Here is a 25,364-nt window from a genome sequence, read left to right as displayed (position 1 = left end):
TTCTAGGAGGGTCATGTGGTTTTGCAAGCAGAGAGTCAAACAGGGTGTGTGTGTGTGTGTGTGTGTGTGTGTGATATCAGTTCTCCAGATATACAGTCAGCAACAGCGCCTGGGTCTGGAACAGGACAAGCTGGCAAGCTTGTGGAAAGCCCCATTTGGAAGATGGGTTGTGAGTTCTTAGTTCAGCCTGGTCAAAGCCCTTATGGTTCATGCAAGAGGAGAGGACTGGCTGTCCAATGTTTCACTTGGAATAAGAAAAACAAAAAAAAAATCACACTGTGGTGACCTGAAAGAAAGAGGTCATCATCTAGAGAACCCGGGGAGGGGTGGGGGGGTGAAATAATTTCTTCGGGCAAGACACTTAATTCCCCGTATACTGACAAGAACCTTCCTGAGCAGTAACCATTTACCTTTCAAGCACCAAAGCCTGGTGAACTTTATAAATGTTAAATTCTGTGCACAGTACAAGAATTGCCAGTGAACTTGGAGGAATGAGAAGTGAGATTGGACCGTGAACCAAATAACTTTTCTAAACTCATACACACACACACACACACACACACACACACACACACACACACACACACACACACACACACACACACACACACACACTTAGTATTAGAAGGGGGTTAATTTAGGTTAGTTAAGTCAGTAGTGATAAGTTAAAGTGTGATTCTGTTTTCATGTTTAAAGATAATTAAAAGCAACTTTTGTTTAAGTCACCATTTGTCTTGGTGAATATCTATTGCTGCTGGGTTTTGGGGTCCTCTGGGCTTGTAACAATAACAAACTATCCCATCAAAAAGAACCTGCACATTCTGGGTTTCCACAAATGGCCTCATCAGAACACACCAAGGGCCAAAAAATAAAATGGGAAAGGTCATGCAGAGTACAAAGCAGAGTAAAACCAAAACAATGAAGGCAAAACCCAAAGTATTATAAAGTTTGTATTCTGAAGAATTAAAGAAAAGTGGGCTTTTCCATTTAAAAGCAGGCACATAAAATATAACCTTGCAGAGATGGCTGAAACTAGGAAAAGATAAATAAAAAAATAAATCTATGACACAACTTTGAACCAAATGATGAGAGCAAGACAAAAGGGTATTCAGTCTAGTGAGCGGAGTCTAGGAAGTTCATATCTAAGTAAACCTGGATATACGGACAAATGACACACTATCCACAAGGGGATCGAGAGATGTATTTTTCTGATAATCAACTAGATCCTGCAGTAGATGAATAGTCCTCTTCATCCATATAAATCTTTGCATCTTTACAATGTTTTTATCAAAATACAATCCAGGCCATGTTAAAGATTAAAACATGATAGATGATTACACTTTAATTCCATAAACCTGTAATTATTAATAAATTTGGTAGGATAGCTGGGAAATAATTTTTCCAAAATCTTTGAAGTATTCATTTTTATCATGAAGTGCTAATAGCATATTCTTAAATTCATAAACAACTCAGCACATGTCTATTTTCTTAACATCTTATCCAAATGTGCTAAGTAGCCTATTTCAATTGTATTATTCACTGCACTACATTTGGACATAATCAGTTACTGTATGTAGAATATTTAGCTTCTATTCTTCTACACTTTCCCCAAAGAAAACACTACCAACTGATAATGACACATCCATTGTATTCTTTCTTTGGCTTGGCTTCGCGGACGAAGATTTATGGAGGGGGTAAATGTCCACGTCAGCTGCAGGCTCGTTTGTGGCTGACAAGTCCGATGCGGGACAGGCAGACACGGTTGTATATCAAGCTTATGTAAAGACTTATTGTCTCTGATACAAAAGCCATCCCACAAAATATGGCTCTACAAATCTAACATCACTGAAACCGTTTCAAACGCACAATGATATTAAACTTATGAAGGACAAACATCAATTTTGGAACCAATTAATGAGAATTTGGTCAGATCACTGAAGACTTGTCAAATTTCAAAAGTCTGTTTGCTGTGCTCACCTTATTTACATAATATTCCACAAGATCAGAGAACAAATCAGTACAAAATAATACAATTTAGTTGCCATTACAGAAGTGTGGTTGCTGGGTGCAGATGATTGGGAATTAACTATCCAAGGGTATTAGCCAAGTTGAAAGGACGGGCGGGAAGATGAGGCAACGTACTTAATGATGGACGAGACAAGGGTGATAGCGAGAGATAAAAGAAGATTCAAGAAGAATCATGTTGAATCCATCAAGGTTGAGGTTAAGAATAACAAGGGGGAAAACATACTCATGCATGTGATTCGAAGGCCACCTAATAATAAAATTAGTGACACAGTTAATAAACCAAAAATGATCTGATGCATGGAATGGTTGTTGCCATTGTGGTGGTGGGGGGGAATGGTTGCTGCCATTGTGGTGGTGGGGGTGGGGGAAATGGTTGTTGCCATTGTGGTGGTGGGGGGGGAAATGGTTGTTGCCATTGTGGTGGTGGGGGGGGGAAATGGTTGTTGCCATTGTGGTGGTGGTGGGGGGAATGGTTGTTGCTATTGTGGTGGGGGGGGAAATGGTTGTTGCGATTGTGGTGGGGTGGCAGTTTTAATTCAGATTGATCAAATCTGTCCCAATTGTTGGTCGAGGCAGTCCTGAGAACTTCATAGAATGCAACCAAAACAGCACAACTACATTTACAATGCAAATAGAGGTAGTAATAGTTCAATCTAAAAATCAGTGTATTATGTCTAAACAAGAGAGTCTACAATAGAATTGGTTGGGAGGGGTGGTGGTGTTGGTGAGATACTTGGCTATGTAGACCAAGAACACAGGCTAACATAGTGGGACAGTTGAGAAATTGTGGAAGGGACTATACAACAAAAGTTTATTCCAGTTAAAAGCAAAGACATCAAGGGTGGTGACTGCCAGCCTTGGATAATCAAGGAAATAGAGGAATGCATCAAACTAAAATTAAAATGCATACAAAAATCACCATGAGTAGTGGGAAACAGGAAGACTCAGAAAGCTTAAAAGGTGACAATGAACCACTAAGCAAGCAGCAAAGAAAGGGAAGATCAATTATAAAAGTAAATAGCACAAATTATAAGTGAAACACAAAGGTCTGCAAATGCTGTGATTGTAGTCAAAATGCAGAAATGCTGAAGGAATTGAACTGGTCTTGTAGTCTCCATAGGAGGTAAAGATATACGTCTTGAGAAAGAGCTCAGGTCCAAAATGTTAGTAATACATCTTTACCTCCTATGGACATTGCAAGACCAGCAGTGTTTTGAGCACAAAATATAAAAGCAGATTGTATAGTTACAGAAACTTTTACTAAATGGAAAATGTGGTCTAAAATGAACACAGGAATACAACAGGGGATGGTGCTGGATGCACAACTGTTCACCATGTACATTAGTGATTTGGAAGAGGGGACCGTATGTAACATGTCAAAGTTTGATGATGATCCTAAATTGAATGGAAAAGCAAATTGCAAAAGTCTGCAGAGAGCTATAAAGTAAAATGAGTGCGCAAGGGTCTGGCAGATGGAGTTCAATGTTGGTAAATGTAAATCATTCATTTTGGAAGGAAAGATTATTATTTAAAATGGGGAAAGATTGGGGCACAACGTTCTGTAGAGTGCTTGGGAACCAACCTTTTGTGATTTATGCACAAGTACAACAGCTCATCAAAAAGATGAAAGAAATGTTGGCCTTCATTACTGGTGGGATTGAATTCAAGAGCTGGAAGATTCTGCTGCAACTGTTCAGAGTACTGGAGTACTGTATGCAGTTCAGGACTTCTCATTGGAGAAAAGATATAAAGGCTTTAGAGATGGTGCAGAGGAGGTTCACCAGGTTGATTTCAGGAATAAGGGATTAGCCTACAGGGAGTCACTTGGGACTGAACTCACTGGAATTCAGAAAAAATACAGAATCATACAAAATTATGAAATGGATGGATAAGACAGAGGTAGGAAAGTTATTTCCACTGGGAGGTGAGACTAGAACTCGAGACTAGAAAATTCATGGGAATAGATTTAGGACAGAGATGAGGTGAATTGCTTTTCCCAGAGAGTAGAAAATTTGTGGAATTTCCTGCACAAGGAAGCAGTGGAGGTGGCCTTATTACATTTATTTAAGACACTTCAATTAGTTTTTGCACAGTAGATGAATTAAGGGTTATAGGGAAAAGACAGATGGGGTTCAGTCCACAGCCAGATCTTGTTAAATGGCAGTACAGGCTCAACAGGCCAGATGGCATTCTCCTGCTACTATTTCTTGTTTTTTTTGTTTAAAAACAGCCAGATCACAGAATTATACCAATGAAAAGAAGAAAAAAGTGCCGAAATGAAATTTAAATCTACTTAAAGGGAATATCACCAGGAGGAGGAGGAACATTTCAACCCATCAGCTGTCTTTTCAAAGGTGGGGAAACTAGGATTAAGAGGGGGATGAAAGAAATGGGACCAACTAATGGATGCATCAATTGCAAACAAATGATAGTACAGCCCAGAGTTGGCTTCCTCTATAATGACATTTGAAAGTTAAGTGCTCATAAAGAAAGTTTATTTCCATCATTATGCCGATGAATCAGCACCCCACATGAAACAGAAGCTGAATTTAGGGCTACAATTAACAATTGTTATCTCAGCAAAGAGGCAAGTTGCATGTTGCTGAATAATGGTAGGTTTTTTTATATATCAAGTGAGGCATGACAAAATTCAAAAGTGAATTGTAAACTGCTTTTTACTGATTGCTATCTTCTGATTGTGTTCTTCCATGAAGTATCAAACAAGGTCTGTCGATCAAAATCTTAGAAAGGTAATACAATTTACTTTCTTTAGTTGAAGATACTGAATGCATTGCTCAGAAATGTTCTTTTCTACGTTGGGCAGGCAAAACACAGTTTGGATGACTGCTTTGAAGAACAAAATGGTTTGTCTGCAATCCAAATCCTGACTTGACATTTCAGATAATAAGCATTTCCTGCCATTTTGTTTCAGACTCTCAACTCAATATTCTTTAACGATTTCATGTATTCTGCATTTACAAAGTACATTCAGTCATACTCTCTTTTACCTTGCATGCCTTTTGTCAATCAATCTTGATTTTATTTTCTCTTTCTCATATTCCCACCAATATTAAACTTATTTCAAGTCCAAGTATTCCCTGTTCGGATAAATTGTACTTGAATAATCAACTCCAAAGATGCTACCAGCAAGGCTGAGTATTTCTAACTTCCCCCATTTACGCTTTATAAAGACAAAAATTCCACGATATTGAAAGGGTCAGTGCTTGAAAATAAATGGAAGTTAAATTTCTGCCATTGGGAAATCTAATTCTATCTCTAGAAGTACTCAAAAATTCCCACAAACTGCAATACAAATTTATTATGGGGGTCAAGGCCACATCCAAGATACATGTGACAATTTAAAAAAAACAAACCGTTTCCTCCAAGATTTGGAATAAAAAATTATTTAAGAGCAATAAATACATTTAAATAAAGCATCAACACAGCAGACGTGACAGCAAAGTATTATCGAGCAGCTCAGAAGCTGTGAGAAGATAGCACTACTCACAGTCTTTTACCTTCTTTTTCAAAATGAATCCATCAATCTGGTGAGCATTTTCCTCCACGTCCTTAAGATACGAAGGTCTTTCGAAATCTGGCTCTGCAGAAATGAAGGAGGAATTTCATTAAAACAAATTTTAACTGTAAATGAACAAAGCAAGCAGATACTTGAGAACTATTTTCATCCAGCGAAATTGAAACCCCTTTCATAATGGTATTTTTCAGATTTATTTTTTAAAAAGTGGAAATATAATGCCATTAAGATTTGAAGGAAAGGATAAGGATAATTCTGGTGATCACAAATATTTGAAATGCAGCACCAGCTTAATGTAGCTCATAACCTCCGAAGCAGTCAACATTGGGGTAAATTTCTTCTGCACCCTTTCCAAAACCTCCACATACTTTCAATAATGAGATGACCAGAAGAGCACGCAATATTCCGTGTGCAGCCAAACCAAAGGTCTCTACAGCTGCAACGTGACTTCTGCTAAATACTTCTGACATCTTACCTGTTTCACCAGAAGTGTTTGAATGCACTTTGTCCCAGCAGAATAGTTTAACATTTCACCACTGTCAAAAGTTCACTACGAGTCTCTAAATAACTTCAAGGCAAATTAAAACTAAACAATGAATTTGAACAACATTTATCCACAACAAGTTTGCATCATTTTCTTTTTAAAATGTTCAGAACGTGGTGGATCACCCCACTTGGTTCTCGAACCGTCCTTTGAAAGCTTTGGCTCTTGTGGGAGCCTGGCGTGTGTTGGGTTGGGAGAAGAAGACTGGTAGCGCAAGGCTGGGCAGTTATTTTTCCTCTCTTAGTTGGCAGATTGGCTCCATTTTCGACCGTGGATAATGATATTTGAACAGAACTGTTGCATTATGAAACTTAAATGTTTGAACTGAATTGTTAAACAATTAAACTCTGTTTGTACAACCCACTAATAACTACATTGGTGACCCCGATGATACAAATGGCCTCTTTTAGATTGCAAAATGCTGGAACAATTCAGGTCCACAGAACACAGTTTCACTCAAACTGCCCACTTTCTGTGCATCAAGTATGGTTTGGTCAAGACAAAGTCCAATTCCACATACGCCAAATAACTGCCGACGCCACAAAGTAGTACTACATGGTCAATGTGCTGGACCAGGAAACTGCTGGATGCATCATCGATTACATTCACCAATCACCAGCTGACAACAAGTACGAAGGGATCAAAATGCTCTTCAAGCATACATTCGGTCTCTTCCGCTGTAACAGGCGGAAAAACTGCTGCATATGGATGGGCTAGGCGACCGCAAACCATTCACACTCATGAATGAAATGCTTACCCTGATGGATGGACACAGGACCTGCCTCCTCTTTGAACAGGTTTTTCTCGAGCAAATGCCTGAGGACATCTGTCTGGTCTTCTCGGATGACAATTTCACTGACCCGCAATGGCTGGCAGCCCGTGCGGACATACTACGGCAAGCCAAACAGCAGGGGGAGGCAACTATCAACCGGGTGGCAGCTGTGCCTTTCCAAGTGATATGGACTGTCCCAGCCTCCATGGAAAGAGCATCAGTGACATCAGCCTTGAACAGTGCCAGTAAATATTAGTGGTGCTACCAAGACCAAAGATGAGGGTTCATGGCCCACCAATGCTGACCACCCTGCCTGCATCCAGAAAATGCCTCAGTCAGCCTTTGGTAGTGGCAGCCAGCCAAAAAGATCAACACCCCTACACCTGGGATCATCATTCAGGGTGACGTTTTCTCATTGACATGGGATCATCATTCAGGGTGATGTTTTCTAATTGACATGGGAGTGGAGGTCAGTGTGTTGCTCTAGCATTGACACTCATTATGGAAAGAATGTACATCCCCTGACTGCCACCAACAGCAAGAGCATCAAGACATATGGGGTCTGCACGATCCCGCTCAACTTAAACTCCTGTCATTTCAAGTAGACCTTTACCATCGCCGACATCTCACAACTGCTGCTGGGTGCCGATTTTCTCCAGCACAATCCTTGCTGGCTGATTTGAAAAGACAATATTTCGCTAATTACAAGACATTCGAATCAATCGACTTGCACCATGCTGAATCGACTGCACCCTGCCTCAGCTCGGTAACCAAAAAATATGTCAGGATCCTAGCCCATTTCCCAGACATTATAACTCCCAGTTCATAATGGCCAGCCCGAAATCCCCACCACTGGACCATGCACATGCTCTCAGGCTGCCTCCTGACAAGCTCCAACTGGACAAAGATGAATTGCGCAGGATGGAGGAAATTGGCATAGTTTGCTGCTCAAACAGTCCGTGGGCATCCCCACTTCACATGGTCGCCAAAACGTCTGGGGGCTGGAGACCCTGTTGGGACTACTGCTGTCTTAATGAGGTCACAACACCTGTCCAGTACCCTATCCCTCATATCCAGGACTTCATGGCAAACCTGGATGGTGCCAAGGCATTTTCCAAGATCAACCTGGTATGTGGCTACCATCAAGTTCTGGTCCACCAAGGCAACATCCCCAAAACAGTTCTCATCACCCCATTTGGGCTCTGAGTTCCTGTGCATGCCTTTCAGCCTCAAGAAGGCTGCTTTCTGGGGAGGAGTCACGTGATGGAGTAGTGGCCGGTAGGGGAACTCCAGCCCTCTCCAGAAAAGTAAAAAAGGTAGAGAAAAAAACAAAGGCACTAACACAGAAACCATAACAAATTGAAAGTGAAAGTGTGGAGAAAATGGTAGCAAAGAAAGAAAAATCAAAAACAACGGGAAGAAAAGAAGAAGGAATGACGTCGGAGGAGGAAGGTGAAGGCCTTACCAGTATGAGGAGGCCCGCCATGGAGAGAGAAGCCCGCTCCCTGAGGTCAGTGGAAACCCTGAACTTAGGACTACAAAAATGGCTCATGGAGCCAAACAAATGTGCGCAACCGCGCATGCGCGAGGATTCGCGCATGTGTGATACGCAAGACAAAATTAACACTGACGGGAGGGGGGACCAGCTGAGGAGTAGATCTCCACAGCTGAAACAGACAAGTACAACACAACAGCAAGACTCTCAACAGGAAAACATAGAAAATAACGAGAACAAGAAGAAAGAGAATAAAAATAGGAAATCAAAGAAACAACAGATGACCAACCCAGAGGAAGAAGATTAACACCAAGACACTTTTAATAAAAATAAGAAGAACAAGAATACCCAACAAAATAAAATAAACAACCCAACAAGAAAACCAGAAGAGACAGAGGTAAAGGACACAGATCCTGGAGTGGACTCAGAAGAAGAGGAGGAAGAACACAGAGAAATGGAAGATGAAGGGAAGGGCAAGTACATGGATATATATTTTTTTTTAAAGAATATATGGAAACAGTAAAAGAATGGCAGTCACAAGAATTCAGTGAAATAAAAAGAAGAAAAAGTACAGAAGAAAAAGTGAATAGATTAGAGATGATCATGACAGATATAGGAAAAAGAATAGACAAGGTGGAAGAACGAGAAACAGCCATAGAAATGGAGGTAGACGACTTAAAAAAGAAATTAGAAGATTCTGATAAAAAAGTTAAAGAAACACAGGCGCTGTTAGCTCAGAAGATAGATATAATGGAAAATTATAATAGAAGAAACAATATAATGATAGTGGGCCTTAAGGAAGATGAAGAAGGCAAAAATATGAATGAATTTATAAAAGAATGGATCCCCAGAGTCCTAGGAAGACCAGAATTACAGGAAGAAATGGAAATAGAAAGGGCACACAGAACATTAGCCCCTAAATCACAACCACAACAAAAACCAAGATCCATTCTAGTAAAATTCCTAAGATATACAACAAGAGAAAATATATTGGAGAAGGCAATGAAAAAAATAAGAGAAGACAAAAAAACCACTGGAATACAAGGGTCAAAATTTTTTTTCTATTCAGATATAAGTTTTGAACTCCTGAAGAAGAGGAAGGAGTTCAATGCAGCAAAAAGGACCCTATGGAAAAAAGGTTATAAATTTATGTTAAAATACCGAGCGGTATTTAAAATAGTTGTCCCAGGGCAGCAAAGCAAATTATTCTCGGATACGGAAGAAGGACGAAAATTTGCAGAACAACTACAAAACAGACAGAGAGATGAAGATATGTTTCTTTCTTCTTTGGCTTGGCTTCGCGGACGAAGATTTATGGAGGGGGTAAAAAGTCCACGTCAGCTGCAGGCTCGTTTGTGGCTGACCAGTCCGATGCGGGACAGGCAGACACGATTGCAGCGGTTGCAAGGGAAAATTGGTTGGTTGGGGTTGGGTGTTGGGTTTTTTCTCCTTTGCCTTTTGTCAGTGAGGTGGGCTCTGCGGTCTTCTTCAAAGGAGGCTGCTGCCCGCCAAACTGTGAGGCGCCAAGATGCACGGTTTGAGGCGTTATCAGCCCACTGGCGGTGGTCAATGTGGCAGGCACCAAGAGATTTCTTTAGGCAGTCCTTGTACCTTTTCTTTGGTGCACCTCTGTCATGGTAAGAACTAAGAAGGGAAAGAAAGAGAAGAAAGGAAGTAAGGAGGGAATTAAGAGAGTGACCTTTGTAATATATGAAGATTAAAATCTTTTCTGGGGGTGGCTGGGTGGGGAAGAATAACAGTCACTGTGAAATCAGTTGACGCTTGCGAGCGGATTCGCAAATCTAAATGGAAAGGGGAGATGTGGTTGCCCGACAAGGGACAAAGGGCAACTCAGAAAGGGGAGGGACTATTGGGGTTAAAGGAATTTTAGATATGAGAATAGTGGAAATATTTTATGTTTTAGAAATGTTGTCTTATAATGTGTTCAAAAAAAGAAAGCAGAAATGGATAAGAAGGGAAGGTGGTGATGAGGAAACAGACAGGAAAGATAAACAAAGTATGAAATGACTATGTTGAACTATATGACTTTGAATATTAATGGAATACATAACCAAATCAAAAGGAAGAAACTGTTGAATTTACTGAAAAAAGAAAAAAATTGATATAGCATTCGTACAAGAAACACATCTAACTGAAGTGGAACACAAGAAATTAAAGAGAGATTGGATAGGACATGTAACAGCAGCATCATATAATTCAAAGCCAGAGGAGTAGCTATATTAATCAATAAAAATGTACCAATCAAAATAGAAGAGGAAATAATAGATCCAGCAGGGAGATATGTAATGATAAAATGTCAGATATATTCAGAATTTTGGAATTTACTCAATGTATATTCACCTAATGAAGATAAAAAATTTATGCAAGATATCTTTTTGAAGATAGCAGATATGCAAGGGAACATACTAATAGGAGGGGATTTTAACCTTAATTTGGACTCAAACATGGATAAAACTGGAAAAAAAACTAACAGAAAGAACAAAGTAACCAAATTTATAATTAAATCGATGCAAGAAATGCAACTTTTGGATATATGGAGGAAACAACACCAAAAGGAAAAGGAATATTCATATTATTCAGGTAGACACAAAACATTCTCAAGGATAGACCTATTCCTGTTATCAGACCACATTCAAGGTAGAGTTTAGAAAACGGAATATAAAGCTAGACTATTATCGGACCACTCACCCCTGTTATTGGCAATAGAGCTAGAGGACATCCCACCAAGAATATATAGATGGAGATTAAACTCCATGCTACTTAAAAGACAGGATTTTAGAGAATTCATTGAACGACAAATTAAAATGTTCTTTGAAATAAATACGGAATCAGTGAAAGATAAGTTTATACTATGGGACGCAATGAAAGCGTTCATTAGAGGGCAAATAATAAGTTATGTAACTGAGATGAAGAAGGACTACAATCGGGAAACAGAACAGTTGGAAAGGGAAATAACAAATATAGAAAAAGAATTAGCAATAAAGGAAGATACAACTAAAAGAAGATAATTGGCAGACAAAAAAATAAAATATGAAACACTACAAACATATAAGGTGGAGAAGAACATAATGAAGACAAAACAGAAATAGTATGAGCTAGGAGAAAAAACGCACAAAATTCTAGCGTGGCAGCTTAAGACAGAAGAAACTAAAAGAATGGTATTGGCATTAAGGAAAAAGGACAAACAAATTACATATAATCCAACAGAGATCAATGAAAACTTCAGGGAATTCTACAAGCAACTATATGAAACTGAAAACGAAGGGAAAGAAGACAAAATAGATGAATTTCTAACTAAAATTGAACTACCGAAATTACAAACAGAGGAGCAAAATAAATTAATAAAACCATTTGAAATAGAAGAATTACAGGAGATATTAAAAAAACTACCAAACAATAAAACACCAGGAGAGGATGGATTCCCAATAGAATTCTATAAAACATTTAAAGACTTATTAATTCCTCCTCTCCTGGAAGTAATCAACCAGATTGATAAAACACAAAACATACCAGATTCATGCAAAACAGCAATAATTACAGTAATACCAAAGACAGGGAAAGATCCACTGGCACCAGCGTCATATAGATTATAAGATAATAGCTATACTATTAGCAAGCAGATTGGCTGACTATGTACCAAAAATAGTAAATCTAGACCAAACTGGATTTATTAAAAAAAGACGAACAACGGATAATAACTGTAAATTTATTAACTTAATTCATGCAGTAGAAGGAAATAAAACTCCAACAGTAGCGGTTGCTTTAGATGCAGAGAAGGCCTTTGACAGAGTAGAATGGAATTATTTATTCAAAGTACTACAAAAATTCAGCCTACCAGAGAAATATATTAATTGGATTAAAGCATTATATAAGGGGGCATTGGCGAAAGTGATAGTAAATTAATAATGCAGATTTCACAAAGTTCAAGAAAGAATCACCATTTAGATGGCAAACAAAAGCAATGCGATACCTAGGTATACAACTAAATAAAAATCTCGGCCATCTATATAAACTCAATTATCATCCATTAATGAAAAAATTACAAGACGACTTAGAGCATTGGAAAGACTTACCACTAACACTGATAGGAAGGATAAACTGCATTAAAATGAACATTTTCCAAAGGATACAATACCTATTTCAGTCATTACCAATTCACCTAACAGAGAAATTCTTCAAGGAGTTAAAGAAAATAATAAGGAAATTCTTATGGAAAGGGGAGAAACCGAGGATAGCACCAGATAAATTAACAGAATGGTACAAACAAGGAGGCTTACAACTACCAAACTTCAAGAATTATTATAGAGCCGCACAATTAAGAAACCTATCAGATTTTTATCAAACAAGGGAAAAACCCGATTGGACTAGATTAGAACTAGATGAAATAGGGGAGAAGATACCTGAACATATACTATATAAATGGGATGAAAAATTGGTGCAACATAGGAATTCACCGGTATTGCATCATCTGCTCAACATTTGGAAGAAGATTCATGTAGAAAGGAATAAGACAAATTACCAACAACCAAAAGTAATATTGACGCAAGATCAACTAATCCCTTTCACAATAGATAACCTTTCCTTTAGAGAATGGGAGAGAAAAGGGATCAAAAGAATAGAAAATTGTTTTTCGGGAAATAAATTACTATCCTTTGAACAAATGAAGGATAAATATAATATAACTCACGATACAATGTTTGCATACCACCAACTGAATACCTACTTGAAGGACAAATTGGGAAACAGTCTGAGGTTACCAGAAGGAAGCAATTTTGAATATGTGATTACAGACACAATGATAATTAAAAAAATTGTAACAAACATGTTCATCAAACTGCAAGAAAAGGAGAACGAGGAAACAAATGGTAAACCTAAACAAAAATGGGAACAAGATCTAAACATAAAGATAAAGAATGAAACATGGGAAAAGCTATGCTCCGGAACTATGAGAAATACAATAAACACGAGGTTACGCATGATACAATATAACTGGATACACAGGCTATACATCACACCTCAAAAGTTAAATAAATGGGACCCAACAGTATCAGACAGATGTTTTCGCTGTAAAAAGGAAACGGGAACAACAATTCATGCAATTTGGACATGTGAGAAAGTGGAAAAATTTTGGGAAGATCTAAACCAGATATTAAATAAAATCACAAAAAGCAATATACCAAAAAACCCAGAGATCTTCCTCCTAAGTAATACAAGAAATAAAGAATTTGGACTCGATTTGGATGGAGCACAAAAAAGATTTGTTATGATAGCCCTAGCTGTAGCAAAAAAATGTATTATGTCAACCTGAAAATTAGAAGACAACTTGAGAATACAACAATGGTACATAGAAATGAATAAATGTATTCCATTAGAAAAAATAACATAATTTAAGAAATAATATCACAATATTCGAACAAATATGGGAGCCATACATGAAATACAATAGAGAAATCCTACCATGGACTTCCACCACCTAAAATGACAGAAGGAGAAGACAACGAAAAGAACTGACTCAGTAAAATTTCTTATTTATTTTTATTAAGTGACAACATTGTTTAACGGGTTTAATGTATCTTATAGATTGAACTTCAAATAAATGGGAAAGGGGTGAGGGAGGGAGGGAAGGGAGGGGGGAAAAGGGGGAGAAAATGACACTGTATATATTCAAGAAAAATGTCTGTATGTATCTTGGTCAATATGGTTTATAGTGTGAAAAATTAAAAAAAATTAAAAAAAGGCTGCTTTCTCAAGGGCAGGGATTTCCTGGACCACAAACCACTCATGTTTGCCTTTGCCAAAGTGTCTGATCCTTGGTCAGCCCAACAACAGCGCCAACTGTCCTACATCTTGGAATACATGACTTCCATCCAGCACATCACAGGCAAGAGCAACCAGGTCGCAGATGTGATATCCCATATGGCCATCCATGCTCTGGCCCCAGGTGTTGTCTACACAGCCATGGTAACCGCCCATCAAGAGGATGTAGAGATGCTTGCCTACCACACTGCTATCTCAAACCTAAAGTTAGAGGATGTGAGATTTGAGCCCACTGACACCACAATCCTCTGCAATGTGTCTACGGGACTGCCAAAACCCATCATCCCCCGCTGCTTGGTGATGCCAGATCCTCGTCAAGGTTCATGGCCCAGCTTACCCTTCTACTTGGGCAACAAAGGAACTTATTGCAGCCAATTTCATGTGGCATGGGTTGCGCAAACAAGTCAGTGACTGGGCCAGACCGTGCATTCCCTATGAAACCTTCAAGATTCAGTGACAGATCAATGTGCCGCTGCAGAACTTCACCCCGACACTGACATTTCGACCACATCTACATCAAGAACCGTTGCTCCCATCCAGCGGTGTCACCCACCTTTTCACCATCATCGACAGATTCATAAGATGGCCAGAGGTCTCTCTTCGACACTTCCACTGTGACCTGTTCACATGCCCTCACTGCCCACTGGATAACCGGTTTTGGCTTGCGGGAAAACATCTCCAGTAGAGGTGCGCAGTACACCCCACAATGGCCTACCACCCACAAGCAAACAGCATAGTGGAACGTTTTCACTGGCACATGAAGGCATCCCTCAAGACATGGCTCACGGGCTGAGTCTCGATGAACGAATTGTCGTGGGTCATGCTAAGCATACGCACTGTCTCCAAAGGAGGATCTGGAAACTTCCTCAGCTGAGCTTGTGTACGGTGCTCTGCTTACGGTATCAGAGACTTCATCCTGGCCGCATGCAGACATCAAGAACCACCGACGACAATGTTGATGCACCTCAGTGAGAAGATGTGCATGCTTTCTTAAGTCTCAATGCCCCAACTTAGTCTCAAAACCACATACGTCCCATTCGACCTCCAGGACTGCCAGTACATTTTCCTTTGCTGAGATTCCCACAGAACACCTCTGCAGGGGCCCTTAGGAGGACAACAAAACAATGCCACAGTTTTCATCATCAACATAGAAGGTAGACCCTAGACAGTCTATGTGGAACATCTCAAGCCAGCATACTTGGACACTGACCAACCAGTGAAGGTGGCACAACCATCCACCATCACAACCAAACCCATCCTCAACTTAACAACCTTGGATACTCCAGTTCTAGGCAGAGGGGGCTGGGTCACATGGCAGATCGCGCCACTTCGTTCACGAACCGTCATTCAGAGGTTCGAGCTCTCGCGGGAGCCCAGCATATGATGGGTTGGGAGAAGTTGACAGGTAGCGCGAGGCTGAAGGTTTTATTTCCTCTGAGTCGACAGGTAAACTCACGTTTTCGAACGTGGATAACAACATTTGAATTGAATGTTGAATTAAGCTTAATGTTTGAACCAAATTGTTAAACAATTAAATTCAGTGTTCATACAACAAACAAAAGATGACAAGTTATTCTTTTTAGGCATTATTATTTTGAAGGTAATTCCACAAAATGTTTGTAATATCAAAATATACTGCATTACAAGATACAATATGTTTTATTAGCTTTTGATATGTCTCTATGTTACTTGGGAGGCTTTTTAAATAACTTAGAGATGCAAGATTCAAATAACAAAAGATTACTTACTGATGCCTTCCACCATCTCAGGAAACTGATCACACACTCATACATATGCCTCACAGTGGTACACTACAGTTACTACAATGGGAAGGGAGTATTCTTCAGTGGTTACAAAATAGTTCAATTAATCCTGACTATATAACATCCCTCCTCAAAATAATGAAAAATGTGGTGTTCTTTATCACTTTCTTTCCAGTGCAATTTAAGTAACTGTAAGTAAGTAAACTAGTTTATTTATACAACTATTTTTAAATAGTTCTTATCGATATTGCACTGGTGGCAGTATGGTCCTTCACCATCTTGTGGATTTGGCTGAGACCGTTGGGCTTTGTGTTGCTGGTCCACATGTAGGTGATGTAGCTTGTTGTACTTCACCTGACAACTGCAGTGTTGCTGTTTCGGTATTAGTGGGTGTGGGCTCTTCACTTGATAACTCACTTGATATTGGTGATGCAGGCTTTGCTGGTGTAAAAGCTTTCTGCTTCATCACATCTTGTGTCGGCCGGATGAGAATTCTGTGGCTCCTCAGCTGATTGCCAGAGTCTGTCTTGACAATGTATGATCTTGGCATCTCAGCTTCTCTGATGACCTTTGCTGGTCCATGTATTCAACATGGGCTCTTGAATATGCACACACTGCCCTCTGAAGAGTTCTGGCAATGTTTGTGCATCTTTGATCTGAAGAAACACCTCTTGAGGCATGGCTTGATTTAATTTCCAAGTTATAGTTCCTGGTTACGGCTTATAGTATTCTTGCCTTTATTGGAACTATTTAGATCTTTAGCTAGGGACACATATTATCCCATTACAGAAAGGGTGCAGGGCGCTTGGAAATGGTACAAAGAAATTTATCAGGATGTTGCCTGGATTAAAGAGTATACACTACAAGGAGAGGTTGGATGTACTTGGGTGGTTTTGCCTGGAGTGTCAGAGGCTGAGTGGTGAACTGATAGGAGTGCATAACATTATGGGAGGGATTGACAGGGTCAACAGATTAAAAATGTTATCTACTAGAGTATGTGTTTAAGGTGAGGAGAGCTAGTGGGGAGTGATGGAGTTTAAAATGAGATATATTGGTCGACTTTTTTTCTCCCTCTCCTCCTCACCTCCCTCCCCCAACAGTGGTGGGTGCCAGGAGCAGTGGTAGATGCAGATGCAATGGTAGCATTCAAGAAGTTTCTAGATAGACACATTAATATGCAGGGAATAGAGATATGATTCACATGGAAGCAGCAAAGTTTTAGCATCAATTGCCCATCATGTTTGGCACCAATATTCAGGCTGAATGGGCTGTTCCTGTGCTGTAGTGTTCTATGTTGTTTTTACCCAGCTTGGCTGGGTACGTCCATCTGTTAATGTCACAGAGTAAATAGTCATTAAGAGTTTATTAAAATTATCAAGAATTCTTATTAAAGTAATGAATCTTCTTTCTTTGGCTTGGCTTCGCGGACGAAGATTTATGGAGGGGGTAAAAAGTCCACGTCAGCTGCAGGCTCGTTTGTGGCTGACAAGTCCGATGCGGGACAGGCAGACACGGTTGCAGCGGTTGCAGGGGAAAATTGGTTGGTTGGGGTTGGGTGTTGGGTTTTTCCTCCTTTGCCTTTTGTCAGTGAGGTGGGTTCTGCGGTCTTCTTCAAAGGAGGTTGCTGCCCGCCAAACTGTGAGGTGCCAAGATGCACGGTTTGAGGCGTTATCAGCCCACTGGCGGTGGTCAATGTGGCAGGCACCAAGAGATTTCTTTAGGCAGTCCTTGTACCTTTTCTTTGGTGCACCTCTGTCACGGTGGCCAGTGGAGAGCTCGCCATATAACACGATCTTGGGAAGGCGATGGTCCTCCATTCTGGAGACGTGACCCATCCAGCGCAGCTGGATCTTCAGCAGCGTGGACTCGATGCTGTCGACCTCTGCCATCTCGAGTACTTCGACGTTAGGGATGAAAGCGCTCCAATGGATGTTGAGGATGGAGTGGAGACAACGCTGGTGGAAGCGTTCTAGGAGCCGTAGGTGGTGCCGGTAGAGGACCCATGATTCAGAGCCGAACAGGAGTGTGGGTATGACAACGGCTCTGTATACGCTTATCTTTGTGAGGTTTTTCAGTTGGTTGTTTTTCCAGACTCTTTTGAGTAGTCTTCCAAAGGCGCTATTTGCCTTGGCGAGTCTGTTGTCTATCTCATTGTCGATCCTTGCATCTGATGAAATGGTGCAGCCGAGATAGGTAAACTGGTTGACCGTTTTGAGTTTTGTGTGCCCAATGGAGATGTGGGGGGGCTGGTAGTCAGGGTGGGGAGCTGGCTGATGGAGGACCTCAGTTTTCTTCAGGCTGACTTCCAGGCCAAACATGTATAGAAAAATACACAGCATTTTCTAAATTCATATTTCCTAGACTTTGTAAAAACTAATGACAATTACCAATGAAGCTCAGTCACATCACATCAACATGTATGGTTGAATAAAGAAAAAAGTACACCTCTAGGTTTATTTTCTAAAATGATGGCATTTTCCACTTTAAGAACAAAAAATGTAGCTAATCAAGCAGCATGGACATTAGAATTTGAACTGAGAATAGCAGATGGAGGTATGGAACGGTCTGCATTCTGAGAAGACTGTAAGGGTTTGTTAAAACTGGAAATTACTCAATGATATCAGTGCACAGACACATAACATGTTGTAATAATATTTCCAAGATATATTAATGGAAACAATCTTTTGATTTAAATAATTTAATGCCTCCCTTAAAATAGAGGACAAAAGGAATGTCAAAAGAGCATTAAGCATTCATAAGCTAATATTGTCAGGAATGCTTTCACTGACAGTCTTTTTAAAAAAAAGTACAATTTCGAAAAGTATTGCCTTGGTATAACAGCTGTCATTCCACTGCTCGGATACAAAATATATGCTGTTTCTCTGGCTCTCATTCTTTTAATTTTACAACATATTACCCCGCAGCCACTTGACAGGAGGGTGGCACAAGCACTAAACTCATTCTTTGTCATCAATTTGAAGCGAGGATGATTTCAACCTCTCAGGCTTGACTTCCATCCCACTAGCCAGCTGATCACTCAACACCAATATAAGATGCACCTGGTCCCAGCAACAACTTTTGGGGGCTATTTCCAGATATGAATATCTTTGATCTGAAGAAACATCTCTTGAAGCATGGCTTGATTTAATTTCCAAGTTATAGTTCCTGGTTACGGACTTCCCAGTAGAGAAATAGCTAATCACATTCGAACAAAGCAAAATGATTGAGGACCCCTCCCACCCCACACACAGCATCTTTCTGCTGCTCCTGTCGGGGAAGAGATACAGGGGTATCAGAGCCAGCACCACCGGGCTGAGGAACAACTTCTTCCCACAGGCAGTGAGAGCGCTGAACGACCCAGGAACTGCTCACACTGACCATCCGAGACTCTCATATTCAGGAAACAATATCTTTGAAATATCGGATGACATTCTTGTCCTGCATAATTATTGTTTGTCTGTATGTGTGTTATGTCTGGGCTGCAAACCCTGCACTTCTTTTGTTGGGTTGTACTTGTACAATCAGATGACAATACACTTGACTTGAAACAAATTTTAACCATTTAATTTGTATCACTCTCTACTATTTGATATACTCTAATCAGTGCTTCTCAACCAGTGGCCATGGGTCACAGCGTGTTTCCATCTGGGTCTTTATTTAATTTTAAGTATTTTATTTATTATTTTTAAAGATCGGTTTCTCTCATAAAGCTGCCCTTGGACAAGAAATTATTGCCAAATCGTTACCACGAAGGGGCCAGAAGCCTGGTGGGCCTTAGACGGAAAAAAGTCAAGAACCCTGCCTAGCCTGATTCATGTAATTTCTGTTCATCAATTCACCCTTCTTAGCCCTGGAATAATCCAAGGTTAGTCATGAGAAGGCAACATTTTTATTTAAAATTCAAATAACTGGTACAGCAACTTTATTAATGATGACTGAAGGGAAAAGGTTTTCATTGCATCACAATAAGCCCATGCTCTTCAGCTTCTCTTGGTATCAAGACCAGGCCAGTGCTGGCTTTCTGCATTGAATTAATTGCACATGGTTCACAGGATGGTTGTGAAACAAGGTGTTCTCGACTGCACTGCAGGCAGATGTAACCAGGACAGCAATGACTGCAGATGATTTCCCTTGGACACAAAAGATATCCATCATGGATGGCGTTCATAAATTCTGAGGTGTCATTACAAGCAGAGGCTCACATTATGCTTTCAGTAGATGAACAAATTCTTGTTGTAATGTTTATGCCAATGAGGCCCTTTGCAACTAAAAAAGGCAAAAATGGGTAATACACAGTAATTGACCAAAGACAAAGTCAATCTGTAGTTTCCAGATTTTAAGGGCATTGTATGGATACATTCATTGGTATAGAGATCACTGTAGAATTTGCACATTTTACATTAGCAATTTCCCGTTGAACTGGGTGATCATTACCCAATTCAGAAGATAGGTTCGGAATTAAGAGGGGTTAACCTCAGACACCAGACTAACAATAGCAGATTTACTTTCCTCAAAGACACCAAGAACTAGGTCACCCTGGGTGTAACAATGCAAAACCAGAGACTTTGCTTAGTAAGATGAAAATGCAGAAATCAGTGGTGGGAGGGCAATCTCAATGACCAAGATCAATGGTTTTCAAACTGCCCCCCTAAACTCACATTCCACCTTAAGTAATCCCTCTGCCATAAGTGCTCTGTGATTAGTAAGGGATTGCTTAAGGTGGTATGTGGGAAGAAAGAAAAAGTTTGAAAACCACTGTCTTAATCATACCAATTGACTCATTATGTGCATGGTTTCACAACTCCAAAGGAAATGGGCCAATGACAATTTTTCTCAACCAAAATATTTCAGTAACAGTTGGGTCGAGAGCACTGGTTCTTAACCTTCCCTTCCCACTCACATACCACTTTACGTAATCCCTTACCAATCACAGAATACTTACGGCATAGGGATTGGTCACGGTGGAATGAGAGTTGAAATAGGGCAGTTTGAAAATCACTGGCCAAGATGGACAACATAAACATGCATGGTCATTGTCTATAAATGCATTCTTGAGTGCCATCTCACATTCACCACCCACTGCTGTTTCACCGTGTTGAGTATACAAGTCCATCAGTTGCCTACTAACAAACTCTATTGTTTAAGACTTGATCAAATCAACATATTCCCACATCAAAAACGTACCAGGTGACCAGGCTGCACACGTTTTGCAGCTTTCATACCCTACAGGCATTACATTTGGCATTCACTAACACCTACCACTCTTGCAAAACAAGGTGGTGCATAAATTATACCAGCAACACCAAACCAATGGAAATATGTAGGACTGGAATGTCTAATTTCTCATTTCGCCCCAGCTATTACCCATGTATTCTGCAGTATTTTGATGGCTGTTCCAGAACTGCTCAAGGTGACCCTTCAAGAGCAATTCACTCTCCTCCAAAGCAAATTCAACAGTCTTCTACAAGCCATTTTCCACTAGAGGAGCACTTCATGGGAACAATGACATTAAAAGTATTTACGCAGATTATTTAGCTGATATTTATGCTTTTTATCATGATTGGATATACAAATATGGCTTAGAATAATTACTTGCAGTTAACATTTATTTTCTAATTGGTATGACAAAGATGTCAGGATGGGAATTACTGTGGAGTATGGAAATAGGATGGTGCATGGTATCAAGTTCACGTTCAAGTGTCTGGTTGGTCTTTGATTGCCCAGTCACATATAGGCTCCCTGTGCTATCACCTCTCATCTATTGCACTGTTGGCAAAGACCAAGTCCGCAGTCTAAGGTAGTGATACATACAAGTGAATCTTGAGAGCTGCTCCCCTACACACTGCAAATCTTCAATACAGCAGTCCAGGCAGTGGGTGAGGATGCCAATGTTCCATTCTTTGAGTCTGTCTGTGACAGCATTTCTTTCATGCTGTACATGATGTCCTCTAATACATGGATAATCCACTCAAGTCGCCAGCTAGGAGCTAAATGGATGGAGGATAACCTTTGTCACACAAGCACCTTTGGTTTGGTATTGTGACTTGAATACACAGAATACAGTCAACACACGATTATGGATTCTTTTTAGATGTTCGGCAAAGATCAATATAAGATGCACAGAAAAAGTAATACACCAACTAGATATTAAAGGAAGATGCATTTTGATTCCATAGGCTTTTACTATTAGACCAGCTTGATTTGTTGGACATTACCACAGGCCTTGCAAAAATTTGTGTAAACAACTTCAAACATATTACCCTCATCGACCCTTCACGTTACATCCCCAAGAAATACAATCAAGTTCATCAGACATGACTTTTCTCAGCTTTAGTGCAGTGCCATTGAAATTGATCTGGGAACTGGGTGAGAGAGAGAGAGCAGGCAGAGTTGTTTTAGCACACTAATCTATCAACAAGAAAGAAAGGTCAATCTTTTAAAAATAGCCTGGCTGCATTTTCCTCCAACTGGTGCCATTGGTGACAGAGTAGAAAAAAATTGCCAAGATTTTCTTTCACACGAACCCATCTCTACACATCACATGCTTTAGAAGTAGCCACCCTTCATACCTTTGTTGCACCTGGCAGGTTGGCAAGATGATAGTAGATAGGGTGATGGTAGTGGCTCATGAAGTTTGCAGTTTATCGAAGTGTTGGCACAATGTTTATCATGTTGTAGCTAATCAAAGCTATTTACATCAGTAATTTCCCTTTGGGATTTTTAGGTGAAAATATATAATTGGAAGGAAGCCTAAAGGAGGAGGAGTCTTCAGGGGCTTCAGAGTTGGAAGGGCTCCCAGCTTCATCTGGGAATTTAAAAAAAAGACTGCTGAAGACCTGAGGGGAACAAGTTCGAAGGACTGAGGTGCAGCATATTGTTAGAGGAGGTTTCAAACGCTGCAGCGCTCGGAATAATAGTAGAGTAGTTATTTGTGTTAGTAAGTCAAACAATAGCTTTCAATGTTAATGTCACTGACACGTCATGGGATTCATAGTGTCTGAAATACCAACAAATTGTAACTAAGTCAGCAATAAATGTATTCAGAGGATCTGAGTGAACAGTTTGGGAAATACAGTAGAAAAATGAAATTGGCATAAAGGCGAAATGCTTACTCGAGCAAATAAATTTTTACGTTCAGTTTCAACAGCTGTTCCCAAAGCATTCTTAGTGCCCTTCCCCTCGCCTTGGCTTATGTACTTGAGACTGGTGGTTTGAACCATTTGGTTTCACAATAATGGGGAAAGAAATCCCCCAGAAATCGGAGCCAATGTTTTGTCAGCCCAAGTATAAAAACTACGAGCGCACAAAAAGACACAAGAATTCCCTTGGCCATTCAATATGATCATGGCTGATCTCTGCTAGCGTCTATGCCAATCCCCAGAACACTCAGTTCCTCAATCTTTTAAATATTTATTTCTCTACATCTTATATGTATCTAATAAATTGTTCTTGACCATTTTCAAGGGCAGAGAACCCTGCCATCTGAGTGAAGAAATTCCTACGCACCTCAATGTTAAATGATCAGCTCTTCTTAGCATCTACCCCATCAAGCCCCTATAGCTCAGCCCATGGGCAGCAAGACTACAAGAAAAAAAAATTAACTTGTGAGAATTGAATGAACTCTATTTGTGGGTTAGAAATCATGCAACAACTATACAAGTGAAAGGTGTTCTTTCTTTTTATCTGGTACCAGATTGGTACCATAACTTCATTGATATTAGAATTAAGAGATACAAGATATGGCAAAAAAAAAAGAGGGGTGCCACAGTCATTTGTAGGCTGCTTGTTTGATATAGGAAAATGTAGAAAAGATTCAGATTGTGCTTCAATCTTTAATCCCAGGGGTCTCCAATAGCAGGGAGGGCATCTTTAAATGGAGGGAGTATTGAATGATGGTGGAGTGATAGAGATAGTGGAGTTGCTGTAATAGCAGTGTTGCCACTGGTGTGGACCCAGGAATGTGGTCTTGCAGCTCTCCTCCACCAAGTCCTACTGTCCAGCCATCCAATCTGATCCAGCTCAGGCTTAAAGGGCTGCAGGCTCTAAAGAAGCAGAGACTGATACGAGGCACCAGAGTGGGAAAACACCAATCCCATCAGTGTCCCTCTCCCCTCCCCCTCCACACCAAGGAGAAGCCTTGGAGAAAACTCTATAGTATAGGGAACCACAGCAGCAGACAAGGCTTCTACTCGGGTCTCAGTAGCCAATTGGTGGCTGGTTTCTGGGTACAGAAACTGGGAATCATGAGAATACTGCTGGCAAGCAAGACTTTCATAGGGCCTTGGATGCTAATAGCTTTGATTCTGGGCTAGACTGAACAGGAAGCTGTGCAACTACACAAGTTACAGGGGCACGCAAGGCAACACCATTACAGATACTTGGTGCCTTACTTGATATTTATTTTTCTTGATAAGTATGCTGATTTAGTCATGCCTCTGTGGGTATTTAGAGGGCAAAGGAAAGAGTTTTGTGCATTTTGTGTACATGACAAAAAATGGAATCTTGAAATCTGTAATGAAAATTAGGTCTGACCTCAGTCTAGGCAATGCTTTCATTCTTCCTGGTCCACAAAAAAGGGACAGCTTTCCCCTCCCCACCCCCCATCTCCACCCCTAAACAGTTCCTGTTGCTTTTTATCTACTTGGTTTTCCCATCTCAGGAATTGAGGGGAAAATAAGGGGGAAAAAAATCTTCTTTCAATTGGACAGTACTGAGATGGGGTTGATGCCCTGTTTTCTGCCTGGTATGTGTTAAATGTGAAAGGTAATAGGCTGGATTGAGACTTCAAATTTTTTCACAACTCCTCCATAATTCCCAAATCATTCCTCTTTGGAGCTTAATATTAATCTGCCTTATTTTCTTTCTCTCTTCACAGATGCTATATGAATTTCTTAGTAGCTCCAGGAATTTGTGATTTACTTCAGATTTCGAGCAATTTCTGCATTAATTTCCTCCTTATGAACTGTGATCCATACTAGTTACTGGCTCTGTTCGAGCTCTGCAAATTCTAAAATTGCAACAGCTTTCCTTCTTTGTGCAACCTGTGATTTTTTTTGTAATTTAAAAAAAAACTTTTATTTTAGACTTTTAATCCTACAATCCGGTAAGCCTGTAATAGTTCACCTGCAATTTGTCAATTCTGAAGAAGTTAAGCATTCAAATTATGGACACCAGAGATAGTAAATACTGAAGATAACTCAAGCAGGCATCTAATGCAGTTAGGATCACCAGGGTCTGTTAGGGAGCCCCCAAATCTGCACTGACATTTTATCACATGTCCTGTACTGCTGAAGGTGGTATTTAAAAACTGCACTGGTATCAAGGAAGAACCATTTTACTGCAAACATAGATCACAGGACAAAATAAGAGCAAGAAAAAAACAATACAAA

General features: G+C 40.0%; 1 protein-coding gene across 4 annotated transcripts in view; it reads right to left on the bottom strand.

Moving 5' to 3' along the window:
* sgcg (sarcoglycan, gamma) overlaps positions 1-25,364 on the bottom strand; it is a 527,276-nt gene that overhangs the window by 436,943 nt on the left and 64,969 nt on the right. For 3 of the 4 annotated variants that reach the window (XM_069891398.1, XM_069891400.1, XM_069891403.1), the window contains exon 2: positions 5,547-5,629. The gene's annotated coding sequence lies outside the window, so the exon portion shown is untranslated. Of the gene's footprint in view, positions 1-5,536; positions 5,630-25,364 lie in introns of all 4 variants that reach the window. The other variant, XM_069891401.1, reaches the window with a different exon arrangement.

Source organism: Narcine bancroftii, chromosome 7, assembly GCF_036971445.1.
Source record: "Narcine bancroftii isolate sNarBan1 chromosome 7, sNarBan1.hap1, whole genome shotgun sequence".
NCBI lineage: Eukaryota > Metazoa > Chordata > Chondrichthyes > Torpediniformes > Narcinidae > Narcine > Narcine bancroftii.
Note: the sequence above shows the minus strand (reverse complement) of the source record. Positions and strands in the feature narration are given on the sequence as shown.